At 38.8% G+C, this 20,335-nt stretch overlaps 1 pseudogene; it reads left to right on the forward strand.

Annotated features, from left to right (window-relative positions):
- The first annotated feature begins 1,990 nt into the window (after nucleotides 1–1,990).
- LOC122134412 overlaps nucleotides 1,991–20,335 on the forward strand; it is a 35,768-nt pseudogene continuing 17,423 nt past the window's right edge.

Below are 20,335 nucleotides of genomic sequence, written 5' to 3' on the forward strand. Positions count from 1 at the left end.
GGCTGTTACAGCCTGGTTCAAAAAATTATTTTGGTCTATATAGCTAATACCCTTCATGACAACTGTGAGGGGGGTGAATTTTTTTATAACTCATCCATTTAAATTATATTAAGCCTTAAATTTCTGAATAATTAGGGGCGTGGCCACTTGAGTGACAGGTGTATTGTCTTTGTTAACACTGCCGTCGAGCTAGGTGGGCGTGGCTTCAGCAACCAGCTCCCGCCTTTTTGGCCATTTTCAATTATCCAGGAGTGACGCGCGGTGACGCGCTGCCATGATGGCGACGGCCGTCTCCGTGTACTTTACACATAGGGGGGCAGGGTTTCATATTTTATTGAAGCATCCCTGGGCGCCGCCATTGGCTAGCGGTCCCCCACCTGCTGTTAGCATTCCATTGACTCCCATTCATTTTGGCGTCACTTTGACAGTGAATAACTTTACATCTGAGGCGTTTAAAGACTCCATTTGTCCATTCATTATTTCTAAAGAAACACGGAAATGTAATAAAGGCCCCATTACCTTGTATCTTACGTTATGGCCCCGTAGAAGCAGTTTTTGTAAAAATAGGCTAACGATTGCGTCATAACCTGGGACTCTCTGTCGCACAGTAGAGAAATTACTGTATGGACAGGAGGAGAAGCTCGCGGGCAATCTTTTACTGTCTATGAGGCTATCGGGGGGACGTGGAGGCATGAAGTCAAAGGAGAAGCCCATAGAGAGTCCATAAAAGCAACGGGACAAAAATTATTCAACAACGTCTGCAAGATTTGGTGGGTGATTCAGATTTCTCTTGGCACAGCGATTAGAAGACTTACAATTGTCAGACAGGTTGCTCACGTGACATTTACGTCATCAAGCTAAATTTGAGTCTGCGCAGTACGCTCGACCCCCAGGAAGTGCGTGCTTCTAATTGACTTCACTTGTCTCCGTTGAATCCAACTGTGTCCATTTCTTTTACTGTCTATGGTACTTTAGGCTTCAAAAATGCACTTCGGAAATTCACGAGTGACGTCACAGACACTACGTCCATGTTTTTATACAGTCTATGATACAGACTACTAACCCTGCTTCCCAATTTTCCCAATACTATCCATCCTAAATAGTATGGGAGATAAGAATAAGTGTGTCCCAAAGAATAGTATGTTGAAATGTGTATGCCAAAATTCCCTGGATGGTCTTCCATTTCAGGAAGATTTTTGCACACTCTAATGGCCAATATTGCCTACAATCCATTGCATTTTGGCAAAGGATTCGGTTCAGAACTACAAACATGAATAAAAAGCTACAAACATGGCGGATGTGAGCGACCAATTCCTCGATTCTGATTGGTCAGCAGCTGTGTTTTATTCACGATACAGCACAGCTATTGTTCTTTGTATCACTGAGCAACATCCTAAGCAACCACACTTAGCAACATAAACAATCAATAATAATCAGATGTATGTGTGTGAGAAAATATCATATATGGTGTTAAAAAAATAAATGACACATGATCAGAGCTCCTATTCTCTGTTTTTATTTAAGCTCCATTAGATGAGGCATGTTCGGAACATTCTCTTGCCTTTTACTGTTGCTGTCAGGAACTATTTTTTAGCGGAAGGACAGCATTTAACGAACTTGCTTAAAAAATTACATTTATATATATATAATTTTATCTGATGCATTTAAAAGTTAATGGCCAAATGGATGTTTATAAAAGTTAACATTGTTGATGCAGATGAAATGTGGAGGATGTTAACTGTGACAAAATGATTGGCAGGCCAGTTTTACACTGACAGTGAAGGTGTGACTTTGCGAGTAATGCGACAGTGCGGTCCGTTAAAGACACAATTGTATGACGTGTTAGTATGTCCCAAAGCTTGCCTACGCTTCTACTACACACTCTAAAGTGTCATGTTTGTCATGTTTGAGCCTGTTCGATAGATGGCAGTAATGCTCTCTCCTGCCTTATTATTGTTCACACATCACCATAGAAGTAGCATCTGAAGTGATGGAGGCGGCAACAGGGTAAATGATAATAAATATGTTAATGATGATTAAATAAACTCAGTTAAACTTTGCCCTAAATTCGACTTTCGCCATCGGATTACATTCGAGAGATATAAGTCACGCATATTTTCGCTTCATCTCTGGCATGTAGTGAACACCCTTGTTATGGGGTTCTTGTTTTGGTAGTCGCAGCTGTTGACAACGGCTCGCCTCTGTCAGCATCACAACCAAAAAGCAGGTTTGTGCTTACAAACAACTCTATCTATCTATCTATCTATCTATCTATCTGTCTATCTATCTATAAGTAATATTTCCTTATTAGGGCCCGAGCCAATGGGCGCAGGGCCCTATTGTTTTTCTAAGGATTATTCTTATTATTAGGGCCCGAGCCAATGGGCGCAGGGCCCTATTGTTTTTCTAAGAATTATTAGGGCCCGAGCACCGATGGTGTGAGGACCCTCTTGTATCTGCTTTGTTTATTATTATTATTATTATTATTAGGGCCCGAGCACCGATGGTGTGAGGACCCTATTGTATCTGCTTTGTTTATTATTATTATTAGGGCCCGAGCACGGATGGTGTGAGGACCCTCTTGTATCTGCTTCGTTTATTAGGGCCCGAGCACCGATGGTGTGAGGACCCTCTTGTATCTGCTTTGTTTATTATTATTATTATTATTATTCTTCTTATTTCTTCTTCTTCTTCTTCTTCTTCTTCTTCTTCTTCTCCAAAATGAATCGCATTTTTGAGGGCCTAAACATGCTCGAAAAGTCCTGAAACTTTGCACACGCGTCAGACCTGGTGAAAATTTACGTCTGATATAGGTTTCAGAAGAGGGTGTGGCAAAATGGCTCGACAGCGCCACCTACCGTAAAAAAAATCAACAGCCCTCGAGCTGTGTTTCACGTACATGCACGAAAACTGGCACACATATGTAAAGCATCAGTACCTACAAAAAAGACTCTTGGAGCAATATCCGAAAACCCAACAGGAAGTCGGTTATTTTTAATTTTATGAGCAAATTTTGCATAATTTTTGTCATTTGCATGCCTTGTATTTTAACGAACTCCTCCTAGAGATTTATTCAGATCAACACCAAATTTGGTATGCCTAATCTAAAGGCCTTTGCGATGTTAAATTGCGAAGATCTTGAGTTTTCGTTGAAGGGTGTGTCCGTGGCGGCCTGACGAATTTCGATGATTCGCCATGAAAAAATGAAGCTGCTATAACTCAGACATACAATGTCTAATCTGCCACAAACTTCACATGTTTGATAAGACTCCTGACCTGAACAGATTGATATGCCCATATTCAGTTATAGTCATAGCGCCACCTACTGGCAACAGGAAGTGACGTATTTTACGCTGTAACAAACTACCCTGGGAAATTTTATGACATCATTTTTTTTTTTTCAGTCACTCTATTCTAAAGGCCTGTGCGATGTTAAATTGTGAAGATCTTGAGTTTTCGTTAAAGGGCGTGTCCATGGCGCCGTCACAAAGTTCGATGTCTCGCCATGGGAATAAAAGTTATTGTAACTCAGGCATAAATTGTCCGATCTTGCCCAAACTTCACATGTTCGATAAGAGTCCTGGCCTGAACTCATCTGAAGGCCAATATTCCATTGGGTGTGGCAAAATGCCTCGATAGCGCCACCTATACATTTTCAACGGAGTGCGCCTCGATCTACTTTTCACGTACATGTACAAAAATCGGTACACACATGTAACACACCAATACCTACAAAAAAGTCTCTTGGTACGAAATTCGAATCCCAACAGGAAGTCAGTTATTTTGAATTTTTCTCTGCAAAATTTGTGTCGTTTTTGTTCATTTTCAGGGGTTGTACTTTAACGAACTCCTCCTAGAGATTTATTCAGATCAACACCAAACTTTGTCAGTGTAATCTAAAGGCCTTTGCGATGTTAAATTGCCAAGATCTTGAGGTTTCGTTTAAGGGCGTGTCTGTGGCGGCCTTACAAATTTCGATGTTTCGCCATGAGAAAGGAAGTTGCTATAACTCAGACATACAATGTCCAATCTGCCCCAAACTTCACATGTTTGAGAAGACTCCTGACCTGAACATATCTACATGCCAATATTCAGATATCGCTATAGCGCCACCTGCTGGCAACAGGAAGTGACATGTTTTACGCCGTAACAAACTACTCCTAGATATTTTATGACATTTTATAGTTTTTTTTGGTCAGTCTAATCTAAAGGCCTTTGCGATGTTAAATTGTGAACATCTTGAGGTTTCATTAAAGGGTGTGGCCATGGCGCCGTGACAAAGTTCGATGTCTCGCCATGGGAATAGAAGTTGTTGTAACTCAGGTTTAAGATGTCCGATCTTCCCCAAACTTCACATGTTCGAAAAGAGTGTTGGCCTGAACACATCTGAAGGTCATTATTCCAATATAATCATAGCGCCACCTGCTGACAACAGAAAATGGCTTGTTTTACACTAACTTAAACATGCAATGTCAAATCTGCACCAAACTTCAAATATTTTTGATAAGAGTCATGGCCTGAAGATATCTAAAGGCCAATGTTCAGATATAATCATAGCGCCACCTGTTGGCAATAGGACACAACATGCTTTATACTAACTCAAACATTCCATGTTCAATCTGCACTAAATTTCATATGCTTGATAAAAGTGCTGGACTGAAGAAATCTACATGACAAAATCCAGTTATAGTCATAGCGCCACCAGCTGGCAGCAGGAAGATTGGCACATATAAATGACTTTGACATATTCCTCTTATATTTACCACATTAAACGCATATTTCTCGCCGTTCGCTGTTTTACAAAAGCCATCCGGTGCCAGTGAGCCCGGGTGCGAGGGCCCGTTCATCGCTGCTTGCAGCTTTAATTATTATTATTATTATTATTCTTCTTCTTCTTCTTCTTCTTCTTCTTCTTCTTCTTCTCCAAAATGAATCGCATTTTTGAGGGCCTAAACATGCTCGAAAAGGTCCTGAAACTTTGCACACGCGTCAGACCTGGTGAAAATTTACGTCTGATATAGGTTTCAGAAGAGGGTGTGGCAAAATGGCTCGACAGCACCACCTACCGTAAAAAAAAACAACAGCCCTCGAGCTGTGTTTCACGTACATGCACGAAAATTGGCACACATATGTAAAGCATCAGTACCTACAAAAAAGACTCTTGGAGCAATATCCGAAACCCAACAGGAAGTCGGTTATTTTTAATTTTATGAGCAAATTTTGCATCATTTTTGTCATTTGCATGCCTTGTATTTTAACGAACTCCTCCTAGAGATTTATTCAGATCAACACCAAATTTGGTATGCCTAATCTAAAGGCCTTTGCGATGTTAAATTGCGAAGATCTTGAGTTTTCGTTGAAGGGCGTGTCCGTGGCGGCCTGACGAATTTCGATGATTCGCCATGAAAAATGAAGTTGCTATAACTCAGACATACAATGTCCAATCTGCCCCAAACTTCACATGTTTGTTAAGACTCCTGACCTGAACAGATTGATATGCTCATATTCAGTTATAGTCATAGCGCCACCTACTGGCAACAGGAAGTGACATATTTTACACTGTAACAAACTACCCCGAGAAATTTTATGACATAAATGTTTTTTTTTTTCAGTCACTCTATTCTAAAGGCCTGTGCGATGTTAAATTGTGAAGATCTTGAGTTTTCGTTAAAGGGTGTGTCCATGGCGCCGTCACAAAGTTCGATGTCTCGCCATGGGAATAAAAGTTATTGTAACTCAGGCATAAAATGTCCGATCTTGCCCAAACTTCACATGTTCGATAAGAGTCCTGGCCTGAACAAATCTGAAGGCCAATATTCCATTGGGTGTGGCAAAATGCCTCGATAGCGCCACCTATACATTTTCAACGGAGTGCGCCTCGAGCTACGTTTCACGTACATGTACAAAAATCGGTACACACATGTAACACACCAATACCTACAAAAAAGTCTTTTGGTACGAAATTCGAATCCCAACAGGAAGTAAGTTATTTTGAATTTTCTCTGCAAAATTTGTGTCGTTTTTGCCATTTTCAGGGGTTGTACTTTAACGAACTCCTCCTAGAGATTTATTCAGATCAACACCAAACTTTGTCTGTGTAATCTAAAGGCCTTTGCGATGTTAAATTGCGAAGATCTTGAGGTTTCGTTTAAGGGCGTGTCTGTGGCGGCCTTACAAATTTCGATGTTTCGCCATGAGAAAGGAAGTTGCTATAACTCAGACATACAATGTCCAATCTGCCCCAAACTTCACATGTTTGAGAAGACTCCTGACCTGAATATATCTACATGCCAATATTCAGATATCGCTATAGCGCCACCTGCTGGCAACAGGAAGTGACATGTTTTACGCCGTAACAAACTACTCCTAGATATTTTATGACATTTTATTATTTTTTTTTGGTCAGTCTAATCTAAAGGCCTTTGCGATGTTAAATTGTGAACATCTTGAGGTTTCATTAATGGGTGTGGCCATGGCGCCGTGACAAAGTTCGATGTCTCGCCATGGGAATAGAAGTTGTTGTAACTCAGGCATAAGATGTCCGATCTTCCCCAAACTTCACATGTTCGAAAAGAGTGTTGGCCTGAACACATCTGAAGGTCATTATTCCACTATAATCATAGCGCCACCTGCTGACAACAGAAAATGGCTTGTTTTACAATAACTTAAACATGCAATGTCCAATCTGCACCAAATTCAAATATTTGATAAGAGTCATGGCCTGAAGATATCTAAAGGCCAATGTTCAGTTATAATCATAGCGCCACCTGTTGGCAATAGGACACATCATGCTTTATACTAACTCAAACATTCTATGTTCAATCTAAACTAAATTTCATATGCTTGGTAAAAGTGTTGGACTGAAGAAATCTACATGACAAAATCCAGTTATAGTCATAGCGCCACTAGCTGGCAGCAGGAAGATTGGCATGTATAAATGACTTTGACATATTCCTCTTATATTTACCACATTAAACGCATATTTCTCGCCGTTCGCTGTTTTACAAAAGCCACCCTGTGGTGGTGAGCCCGGGTGCGAGGGGGCCCGTTCATCGCTGCTTGCAGCTTTAATTATTATTCTTCTTCTTCTTCTTCTTCTTCTTCTTCTTCTCCAAAATGAAGCGCATTTTTGAGGGCCTAAACATGCTCGAAAAGTCCTGAAACTTTGCACACGCGTCAGACCTGGTGAAAATTTACGTCTGATATAGGTTTCAGAAGAGGGTGTGGCAAAATGGCTCGACAGCGCCACCTATCATAAAAAAATCAACAGCCCTCGAGCTGTGTTTCACGTACATGCACGAAAATTGGCACACATATGTAAAGCATCAGTACCTACAAAAAAGACTCTTGGAGCAATATCCGAAACCCAACAGGAAGTCGGTTATTTTTTAATTTTATGAGCAAATTTTGCATCATTTTTGTCATTTGCATGCCTTGTATTTTAACGAACTCCTCCTAGAGATTTTTTCAGATCAACACCAAATTTGGTATGCCTAATCTAAAGGCCTTTGCGATGTTAAATTGCGAAGATCTTGAGTTTTCGTTGAAGGGCGTGTCCGTGGCGGCCTGACGAATTTCGATGATTCGCCATGAAAAATGAAGTTGCTATAACTCAGACATACAATGTCCAATCTGCCACAAACTTCACATGTTTGATAAGACTCCTGACCTGAACAGATTGATATGCCCATATTCAGTTATAGTCATAGCGCCACCTACTGGCAACAGGAAGTGACATATTTTACACTGTAACAAAACTACCCCGAGAAATTTTATGACATCAATGTCTTTTTTTGTGGTCAGTCTAATCTAAAGGCCTGTGCAATGTTAAATTGTGAAGATCTTGGGTTTTTCGTTAAAAGGCGTGTCCATGGCGCCGTGACGAAGTTCGATGTCTCGCCATGGGAATAAAAGATGTTATAACTCAGGCATAAAATGTCCAATCTTCCCCAAACTTAACATGTTTGATAAGATTCCTGGCCTGAACACATCTGAAGGCCAATATTCCATCGGGTGTGGCAAAATGCCTCGATAGCGCCACCTATACAGTTTCAACTGAGTGCGCCTCGAGCTATGTTTCACGTACATGTACGAAAATCGGTACACACATGTAACACACCAATACCTACAAAAAAGTCTCTTGGTATGAAATCCGATACCCAACAGGAAGTCGGTTATTTTGAATTTTCCCTGCAAAATTGGTGTTGGTTTTTGCCATTTTCAGGGGTTATACTTTAACGAACTCCTCCTAGAGATTTATTCAGATCAAAACCAAAATTTGTCAGTGTAATCTAAAGGCCTTTGCGATATTAAATTGCGAAGATCTTGAGGTTTCATTTTAAGGGTGTGTCCGTGGCGGCCATACAAGTTTCGATGTTTCGCCTTGAGAAAGGAAGTTGCTCTAACTCAGACATACAATGTCCAATCTGCCCCAAACTTCACATGTTAGATATGACTTCTGACCTGAACAGATCTACATGCCAATATTCAGTTATAGTCATAGCGCCACCTGCTGGCAACAGGAAGTGTCATGTTTTACGCTGTAACGAACTCCTCCTAGAAATTTTATGACATCAATATTTTTTTCTGGTCAGTCTAGTCTAAAGGCCTTTGCAATAGTGAATTGTGGAGATCTTGAGTTTTTGTTAAAGCGCGTGTCCATGGCGCTGTGACACAATTTTATGTCTCGCCAAAGGAAGATAAGTTGGTGTAACTCAGGCATAAAATGTTTGATCTTCCCCAAACTTCACATGTTCGAAAATAGTCCTGGCCTGAACAAATCTGAAGGCCAATATTCCATTATAATGATAGCGCCACCTGCTGGCAACAGGAAAATTGGCACATATAAATGACTTTGACATATTCCACTTATATTTACGACTTTAAATGCATATTTCTCACCGTTCACCTTTTTACTAAAGCCACACGATGGCGGTGAGCCCGGGTGCGAGGGCCCGTTCATCGCTGCTTGCAGCTTTTTATTATTATTCTGCTTTCTTCTTCTTCTTCTTCTTCTTCTTCTCCAAAATGAATCGCATTTTTGAGGGCCTAAACATGCTCGAAAAGTCCTGAAACTTTGCACACGCGTCAGACCTGGTGAAAATTTACGGATGATATAGGTAGGTTTCAGAAGAGGGTGTGGCAAAATGGCTCGACAGCGCCACCTATCGTAAAAAAATTAACAGCCCTCGAGCTGTGTTTCACGTACATGCACGAAAATTGGCACACATATGTAAAGCATCAGTACCTACAAAAAAAGACTCTTGGAGCAATATCCGAAACCCAACAGGAAGTCGGTTATTTTTAATTTTATGGGCAAATTTTGCATCATTTTTGTCATTTGCATGCCTTGTATTTTAACGAACTCCTTCTAGAGATTTATTCAGATCAACACCAAATTTGGTATGCCTAATCTAAAGGCCTTTGCGATGTTAAATTGCGAAGATCTTGAGTTTTCGTTGAAGGGCGTGTCCGTGGCGGCCTCACGAATTTCGATGATTCGCCATGAAAAATGAAGTTGCTATAACTCAGACATACAATGTCCAATCTGCCACAAACTTCACATGTTTGATAAGACTCCTGACCTGAACAGATTGACATGCCCATATTCAGTTATAGTCATAGCGCCACCTACTGGCAACAGGAAGTGACATATTTTACGCTGTAACAAACTACCCCAAGAAATTTTATGACATATTTTTTTTTTTTTCAGTCATTCTATTCTAAAGGCCTGTGCGATGTTAAATTGTGAAGATCTTGAGTTTTCGTTAAAGGGCGTGTCCATGGCGCGGTCACAAAGTTCGATGTCTCGCAATGGGAATAAAAGTTATTGTAACTCAGGCATAAAATGTCCGATCTTGCCCAAACTTCACATGTTTGATAAGTGTCCTGGCCTGAACACATCTGAAGGCCAATATTCCATTGGGTGTGGCAAAAATGCCTCGATAGCGCCACCTATACATTTTCAACGGAGTGCGCCTCGAGCTACGTTTCACGCACATGTACAAAAATCGGTACACACATGTAACACACCAATACCTACAAAAAAGTCTCTTGGTACGAAATTCGAATCCCAACAGGAAGTCAGTTATTTTGAATTTTCTCTGCAAAATTTTTGCGCTTTTGCCATTTTCAGGGGTTGTACTTTAACGAACTCCTCCTAGAGATTTATTCAGATCAACACCAAACTTTGTCAGTGTAATCTAAAGGCCTTTGCGATGTTAAATTGCGAAGATCTTGAGGTTTCGTTTAAGGGCGTGTCTGTGGCGGCCTTACAAATTTCGATGTTTCGCCATGAGAAAGGAAGTTGCTATAACTCAGACATACAATGTCCAATCTGCCCCAAACTTCACATGTTTGAGAAGACTCCTGACCTGAATATATCTACATGCCAATATTCAGATTTCGCTATAGCGCCACCTGCTGTCAACAGGAAGTGACATGTTTTACGCCGTAACAAACTACTCCTAGAAATTTTATGACATTTTATAATTTTTTTTGGTCAGTCTAATCTAAAGGCCTTTGCGATGTTAAATTGTGAACATCTTGAGGTTTCATTAAAGGGTGTGGCCATGGCCCTGTGACAAAGTTCGATGTCTCGCCATGGGAATAGAAGTTGTTGTAACTCAGGCATAAGATGTCCGATCTTCCCCAAACTTCACATGTTCGAAAAGAGTCTTGGCCTGAACACATCTGAAGGTCATTATTCCACTATAATCATAGCGCCACCTGCTGACAACAGAAAATGGCTTGTTTTACACTAACTTAAACATGCAATGTCCAATCTGCACCAAACTTCAAATATTTGATGAGAGTCATGGCCTGAAGATATCTAAAGGCCAATGTTCAGTTATAATCATAGCGCCACCTGTTGGCAATAGGACACAACATGCTTTATACTAACTCAAACATTCTATGTTCAATCTAAACTAAATTTCATATGCTTGGTAAAAGTGCTGGACTGAAGAAATCTACATGACAATATCCAGTTATAGTCATAGCGCCACCAGCTGGCAGCAGGAAGATTGGCACATATAAATGACTTTGACATATTCCTCTTATATTTACCACATTAAACGCATATTTCTCGCCGTTCGCTGTTTTACAAAAGCCACCCCCGGTGAGCCCGGGTGCGAGGGCCCGTTCATCGCTGCTTGCAGCTTTAATTAGGGCCCGAGCACCGATGGTGTGAGGCTGCTGCATGTTTATTATTATTATACTTCTTCTTCTTCTTCTTCTTCTTCTTCTCCAAAATGAATCGCATTTTTGAGGGCCTAAACATGCTCGAAAAGTCCTGAAACTTTGCACAGGCGTCAGACCTGGTGAAAATTTACGTCTGATATAGGTTTCAGAAGAGGGTGTGGCAAAATGGCTCGACAGCGCCACCTATCGTAAAAAAAATCAACAGCCCTCGAGCTGTGTTTCACGTACATGCACGAAAATTGGCACACATATGTAAAGCATCAGTACCTACAAAAAAGACTCTTGGAGCAATATCCGAAACCCAACAGGAAGTCGGTTATTTTTAATTTTATGAGCAAATTTTGCATCATTTTTGTCATTTGCATGCCTTGTATTTTAACGAACTCCTCCTAGAGATTTATTCAGATCAACACCAAATTTGGTATGCCTAATCTAAAGGCCTTTGCGATGTTAAATTGCTGAAGATCTTGAGTTTTCGTTGAAGGGCGTGTCCGTGGCGGCCTGACGAATTTCGATGATTCGCCATGAAAAATGAAGTTGCTATAACTCAGACATACAATGTCCAATCTGCCACAAACTTCACATGTTTGATAAGACTCCTGACCTGAACAGATTGATATGCTCATATTCAGTTATAGTCATAGCGCCACCTACTGGCAACAGGAAGTGACATATTTTACACTGTAACAAACTACCCCGAGAAATTTTATGACATAAATTTTTTTTTTTTCAGTCACTCTATTCTAAAGGCCTGTGCGATGTTAAATTGTGAAGATCTTGAGTTTTCGTTAAAGGGCGTGTCCATGGCGCCGTCACAAAGTTCGATGTCTCGCCATGGGAATAAAAGTTATTGTAACTCAGGCATAAAATGTCCGATCTTGCCCAAACTTCACATGTTTGATATGAGTCCTGGCCTGAACACATCTGAAGGCCAATATTTCATTGGGTGTGGCAAAATGCCTCTATAGCGCCACCTATACATTTTCAACGGAGTGCGCCTCGAGCTACGTTTCACGTACATGTACAAAAATCGGTACACACATGTAACACACCAATACCTACAAAAAAGTCTCTTGGTACGAAATTCGAATCCCAACAGGAAGTCAGTTATTTTGAATTTTCTCTGCAAAATTTGTGTCGTTTTTGCCATTTTCAGGGGTTGTACTTTAACGAACTCCTCCTAGAGATTTATTCAGATCAACACCAAACTTTGTCAGTGTAATCTAAAGGCCTTTGCGATGTTAAATTGCGAAGATCTTGAGGTTTCGTTTAATTGCGTGTCTGTGGCGGCCTTACAAATTTCGATGTTTCGCCATGAGAAAGGAAGTTGCTATAACTCAGACATACAATGTCCAATCTGCCCCAAACTTCACATGTTTGAGAAGGCTGCTGACCTGAATATATCTACATGCCAATATTCAGATATCGCTATAGCGCCACCTGCTGGCAACAGGAAGTGACATGTTTTACGCCGTAACAAACTACTCCTAGAAATTTTATGACATTTTAGAATTTTTTTTGGGTCAGTCTAATCTAAAGGCCTTTGCGATGTTAAATTGTGAACATCTTGAGGTTTCATTAAAGGGTGTGGCCATGGAGCCGTGACAAAGTTCGATGTCTCGCCATGGGAATAGAAGTTGTTGTAACTCAGGCATAAGATGTCCGATCTTCCCCAAACTTCACATGTTCGAAAAGAGTCTTGGCCTGAACACATCTGAAGGTCATTATTCCACTATAATCATAGCGCCACCTGCTGACAACAGAAAATGGCTTGTTTTACACTAAGTTAAACATGCAATGTCCAATCTGCACCAAACTTCAAATATTTGATAAGAGTCATGGCCTGAAGATATCTAAAGGCAAATGTTCAGTTATAATCATAGCGCCACCTGTTGGCAAGAGGACACAACATGCTTTATACTAACTCAAACATTCCATGTTCAATCTGCACTAAATTTCATATGCTTAATAAAAGTGCTGGACTGAAGAAATCTACATGACAAAATCCAGTTATAGTCATAGCGCCACCAGCTGGCAGCAGGAAGATTGGCACATATAAATGACTTTGACATATTCCTCTTATATTTACCAAATTAAACGCATATTTCTCGCCGTTCGCTGTTTTACAAAAGCCACCCGGTGGTGGTGAACCCGGGTGCGAGGGCCCGTTCATCGCTGCTTGCAGCTTTAATTCTTATTATTATTATTATTTTTTTTATTTTTTTTTAAACCTTCCGGGGGTTTTTGGAGGCCTTAACATACTCAAAAACTCTTGAAAATTGGCACACACATTGGAACCTGCGGCCATCAGGACGTCGCAGAGGCTGGGACCTGGGCGTGGCACAGGGGCTCTACGGCGCCCCCTGGAAAATAGTCAGAAATCTTGAACCATAGCTCACACAATACTTGCATGTATTTATATGAAACTCTGTACACTTATAGATCTCATTGAGCCGAACAACTTTCGCGCTCTATGTCATAGGCTCCGCCCAACAGGAAGTCAGCTATTCAGGGCTGTTTAAAAAAAGCATGCTCTGGAATTTGAAATACTCCTCTGAGGTTTTCCACCCGTTCTCCACGAAACTCGGTGAACATGATCTCAAGACATTGGGGATGCAAAATTGCCAGGGGATTTTTGATATCTCAAGAACGGTTTGCCCGTGGCGAGGCGTTGAAATTAGGGCAAAAAATGAGAAACAGGAAATGTCTAATAACATCCACATACATTTTCTGATTTAGATCAAACTTTATTGCATTGTTCGTTGTATGATGCCGATCGGATAGATGTGACTATTAGGAGTCAAAGTTATAGCGCCACCAACTGGCAGCAGGAAGTGTGTCATTTTCAAAATGCTTTGAATTCAGCATCTTATTTTCACTCGATTTGCTTCAAACTTCATCAGAATAATGACAAAACACGGCCGATGTAAATCTGTTGTGGGGATATTGATATCTAATATAGTGTTGCCGTGGCAACGTGTCAATCTTGAATATTCTGTTCTGGTGATTTTGAGGCAGATAAAATGCTCAGAATTACACGAAACTCAAAACACATATCAGTATTAATGATAGTTAGACAATGGCAAAAGCACATGAAAGGGCGTGGAGGAGGCACTCTATAGCGCCACCTTTTGTAAAAAATGGGGGGGGTTAGTTTTAGCTATAGACACCAAACTTGGTACATATATTGTTCTTATCAAGACGGACAACTTTCTAATTTACAGTCATCAGCTGCGACCTACAGGAAGTCGGCTATTTTGGTTTAAATGTGGATTTTTGGATAAATATGGCTGTGAATTAATGCATACTCCGCAGAGGAGAATTACACTATACACACCAAACTTTTTCTACATGATGCCAATATACTGAAGATGTTAAATTGCGAACGGGTTTAGGATACCTTGAACGGTGTGGCCATAGCGATTTATTAAAATAACATTAAAAAATGCAACACTTATTTTCCTATATCTTTTGAATTCTTTATTCTAACCCTTCATAATTTTTTACATATGTAGTAGAAGTCATTCTTAGAAAACACAGTAATTTTCATAAATTTATCATGTTCAGGAGCCAGCATAAAATTAAAAACTATCATAACTTCTGGATCTAGCATGCATTTTTTACTACCAGTGATGGCCACCAGAAGGAGCTATAGGATTACTTTTAAATAATTATGGTAGAAACGCGTATAGAGCATTTAAATCATTTATACAAAACTTTCAAAGAATAATAATATGTATTTTAAAAAGTTAATGAATTTTACTGGTAATATAGTTTTATATAATCATTTCACAAATGTTTATAGATCATTAAAAGTATTTTTTAAAATGGTTATAGATCATGAAATGTGTTACAAGAATTTTTATGTATATTCTTTGTGTGTTTTTTTTTGTTTTATGAGTGAGGGAGTTTGAGAGAGAGAGAGAGAGAGAGAGAGAGAGAGAGAGACTCACATTATTAAATGCTAGGGCTGGGCGATATGACGATTTAAATCGGATGGACGAAATTAAAAGTCTATCGATTCATGTTGTGCTCTATCGTTTATTTTGTGGTGCCGCAAAATACATTGTTTACGGCAATACGTTTTCATTATTTGAATGACGGCAGTCACTTGCATTACACGTGTGTGCAGACAGACGCGTGAATAACAGCATGCGCGTGGTCATGGTTTTTAGGCACTGCAGTTTGACCCCTTATCAGTATACCCCCATTTTCGGCATAGAGACAGAAATGACATACCCAAAATAAAAAGGTTTCTGCTCATGAGTCTTTCTGACTAGATACATAATCAACATATGTTCACACTAAGCTGACACTTCAAAGTTTACTGTTCAAGAATCAGAATTACTCAGAATTACTCAGTTATGACAATAAAGATATATAAGCTCAAACATAAAAACAAAAATATTAATTTTTTTTTTTAAATGTATCAACTACTGATTTTAGGCCGTTGAAACACAAAAACAGAGCTATGTGCGCGCGCTGTCTCTGTTTCTGTGTGAGAGGAGTGCGTGAGCTGCGCATCAGCTGCTAATAGAGCTCGTGAGCATTTTTGTCGCTTTATTGGCTTTGAACGATTGCATAAACACTTATATGCGTCCAAATGCAAGTATCCTCATAAACACAGTCATTTAGGTTTTAAATTATTGTAAACAGTTGCGAGAGAAAGCGCATATGTAACAGTATATTGGATCCGGACTTCGGTCTTAAAGGGGAAGCTGTCCAATATTCGTCCTGTCTGCCATTCATGAAAATCTCTCACTGCTCTTGACTAAATCACTTTTGTAACTAGAATAAGAAGAAAATAATAAATAAACAAATAATGCTAATTTGCTATTTGACTGATAAATGAATTAGTCTTCACTGTCTACGTTATGTACTATCTATCTATCTATCTATCTATCTATCTATCTATCTATATAAATATATATATATATATATATATATATATATATATATATTCACATACATATATATAGATAGATAGATAGATAGATAGATAGATGTACATAACGTAGACAGTGAAGACTAATTCACTTATCATATCTTGATATAAGCTTTTGGTCATATCGCCCACCCCTAGACAATTATTGTTTATTTAAATTAATTATATAACTGAAACCTTATTGAAAGTGTTACTCACGTTTTATATGTTGTGTTGTGTGTGTGTGTCTCTTGATGGTTCGGATTAACCCTTTCATTGCTGTATCCCTTAAATCCAAACTGCTAAATCAGGTGTGCCCAGTCCTGTTCCTGGTGATCGTATGTCCTGCAAAGTTCAGCTCCAACTCTAATCAGTCACACCTACCTTTAATTTTCAAGCGATCCTGAAGACCTTAATTAGTTGCTTTAGGTGTATTTGATTAGGGTTGGAGCTAAACTTTGCAGGACAGTCGATTGCCATTAACAGGGTTGGACACCCCTGTGCTAGAGGGTTACTGTGTATGTGCTCGCTGGGCACACTTTGACTGATGCCACCGGGGTGGCGTTTGCGCTGACAGCTCGGGCCCGCCATCGCTGCTTGCAGCTATATTTCTTATTATTATTATTATTTTTTTTTTTTTTATAAACCTTCCGGGGTTTTTTCGGGGCCTTAACATACTCAAAAACTCTTGAAAATTGGCACACACATTGGAACCTGCGGCCATCAGGACGCCGCAGAGGCTGGGACCTGGGCGTGGCACAGGGGCTCTACGGCGCCCCCTGGAACACAGTCAGAAATCTTGAACCATAGCTCACACATACTTACATGTATTTATATGAAACTCTGTACACTTATAGATCTCATTGAGCCGAACAACTTTCGCGCTCTATATCATAGGCTCCGCCCAACAGGAAGTCAGCTATTCAGGGCTGTTTTAAAAAAAGCATGCTCTGGAATTTGATATACTCCTCTGAGGACTTTCAACCGTTTTCCTCGAAACTCGGTGAACATGATCTCAAGACATTGGGGATGAAAAATTGCCAGGGGATTTTTGATATCTCGAACGGTTTGCCCGTGGTGAGGCGTTGAAATTAGGGCAAAAAATGAATGACAAGCAGGAAATGTCTAATAACATCCACATACATTCCTTGATTTTGATCAAACTTCATTGGTTTGTTCGATGTATGATGCCGATCGCATAGATGTGACTATTAGGAGTCAAAGTTATAGCGCCACCAACTGGCAGCAGAAAGTGTGTCATTTTCAAAATGCTTTGAATTCAGCATCTTATTTTTACTCAATTTGCTTCAAACTTCATCAGAATAATGACAAAACACGGCCGATGTAAATCTGTTGTGGGGATATTGATATCTAATATAGTGTTGCCATGGCAACGTGTAAAACTTGAATATTCTGTTCTGGTGATTTTGAGGCAGATAAAATGCTCAGAATTACATGAAACTAAAAACACATATCAGTATTAATTATAGCTAGAAAATGGCAAAAGGTCATAAATGGGCGTGGAGGAGGCACTCTATAGCGCCACCTTTTGTCAAAAGTGGGGGGGTAAGTTTTAGCTACAGACACCAGACTCGGTACATAAATTGTTCTTTATCAAGACGGACAACTTTCTAATTTACAGTCATCAGCTACGACCAACAGGAAGTCTGCTATTTTGGTTTAAATGTGGATTTTTGGAAAAATATAGCTGTGAATTAATGCATACTGCTCAGAGGAGAAGTACACTATACACACCAAACTTTTTCTACATGATGCCAAAACATTGAGGAACTTAAATTGTGAATGGATTTTGGATAGCTTGAATGGTTTTGCTGTGGTGATTTTTTGAAATAACAGTAAAAAGGGAAACATTAATTGTCTTGTATTTTTAAATTGCAGCTTGCAAACACTTCAAAACCATTTTCCTACATAGAACAAGTCATTCTGAGGAAATATGCATAGTTTTCACGATTTTACAACACTGTATGGATAACAGAAGAAAATTAAAAAACTGTCAGACATCTGATCTCACTCTGAGGCCACTCTCTCTGTGTCAGTGAAGGGAGGGGGAGGGGGTGGTTTTCTGTCAGTTTTAGGGACATAAAAAAAAAAAAAAACAATTTTACTAATTCCAAATCACATCAATCTTAATAAATACTATACATTTGGTATTTAATCATTTATGAGTGATATATAATTGTCTTTGAAGGCTGGAAGTAAAAAAATCCTTATATTCAGGAGTGCTGAATTATTAGGCATGTTTTCTTGCTATGCATTGGCCATAGAGCTCATTGTAGCGGTGCCTCAGGAGTTGAAATAGATTTTTTATACATTATACAGGTTCACACGTCCTCCGTCTGCAGTGCGTATACAGTATGTGTATGCAGTTCAGAAGCAGCAGCGAGAGCGCGTTACTGTAACGCGAAAGAACATTAAAATAATGCGCGAGCGCGAATCTATCCGCTCGCACGCAAATTTCCTTTGCTTTGTCACAAAACCAGACACGCGTGCTCAGATACAGGCTGCTCTCTCTCGGAGAGAATGCGCGCACTTAAAACGTTTTTCCTCTGCTCAAACTGTGTCCTGTGCACTCACAACTCTCTCTATGCTCATGCGCTAGATATTAATTCTATTCGCACCTTTTTATTTCTAACCTATTCTTTTCACATCTTTTGCCATGTGCAGTTTGATCGCTCTGATCCATTAACATGGGCTCGGAAAAAATACGGATTACAGATAGAGCTCGTGAACCAGGCATTACGTAGGCATATGCCCAGTCTGTTCTAACGCTCCATTTAGGCGCGCTTCATTCTGAGCAGTTCAGATAGCAACACCAGACGTGCAGTGTGTAATAATAATCATGGCCACCACCAGATGGAGCTATAGGATTACTTTTAAATAATTGTTGCAGAAACGTGTATAGAGCATTTAAATCATTTATAAAAATCTTTCAAAGAAAAATAATATGCATTTTAAAAAGCTAATGAATTTTACTGATAATATAGTTTTATATAATAATTTCACAAATGTTTATAGATCATTAAAAGGATTTTTTAAAAATGGTTATAGATCATGAAAAGTTTTGGCAACAATTTACGATAAGCTCTCTTTTGGTTTACATTATTTAATGCATTAACTAACATGAACTAACAATGAACAATCTATTTTTTCAGATCACTTATTAATCTTTTTCTATGTTAGTTAATCCTATCATTTAAAATATTAATGTTCAGGTTATTTCACAGTACATAAACAATCTTAAAATAAAAGTGAAAATAAAAAATGTATTAGTAAATAATGTATTAAAATATTTTTAACTAAGCTTTAATTAACATTATTATATATATATATATATATATATATATATATATATATATATATATATATATATATATATATATATATATAATTTTATGTTAAATAATATAGTTAAATAATGTAATATTTAACATTAGTACAAGCTAAGTATGAACAACATATTTTTACTGCATTTGTGTTAGTTAAAAAAATGAATATGTTAATTCATGGTACAGTAACTGATGTACATTAACTATACATTTTAATTAATAATGTAGTAATCCATTTTGAACATAATAATAACTAAGATTCATAAATGCTATATAAATGATGTACATGTTAACTTATATAATGTTAAAAACTAAATCCTTATTAATATATATGTTTTAGAGTTTTATATATATATATATATATATATATTTATATATATATATATATATATATATATAGTTCTTTGTGTGTGTGTGTGTGTGTGTGTGTGTGAGTGTGTGAGAAAGACAGAGAGAAAGAGACTCACATTGATAAATGTCATACAGTTGTTGTTAATGTAATTTAATATAATTAATGTTAATAACTGAAACCTTATTGGAAGTGTTACTCAAGTTTTATATATTATGTTGTGTGTGTGTGTCTTTTGATGGTTTCGATTAACCCTTTCATTGCTGTATCCCTTAAATCCAAACTGCTAAAGTAAGTGTGCCCAATCCTGTTCCTGGTGATCAACTGTCCTGCAAAGTTCAGCTCCAACTCTAATCAGTTACACCTACCTTTAATTTTCAAGCAATCCTGAAGACATTAATTAGTTGCTTAAGGTGTGTTTGATTAGGGTTGGAGCTAAACTTTGCAGGACAGTTGATCGCCATTAACAGGGTTGGACACCCCTGTGCTAGAGGGTTACTGTGTATGTGCTGC

The sequence above is a fragment of the Cyprinus carpio genome, chromosome A6 (genome assembly GCF_018340385.1).
Source record: "Cyprinus carpio isolate SPL01 chromosome A6, ASM1834038v1, whole genome shotgun sequence".
NCBI lineage: Eukaryota > Metazoa > Chordata > Actinopteri > Cypriniformes > Cyprinidae > Cyprinus > Cyprinus carpio.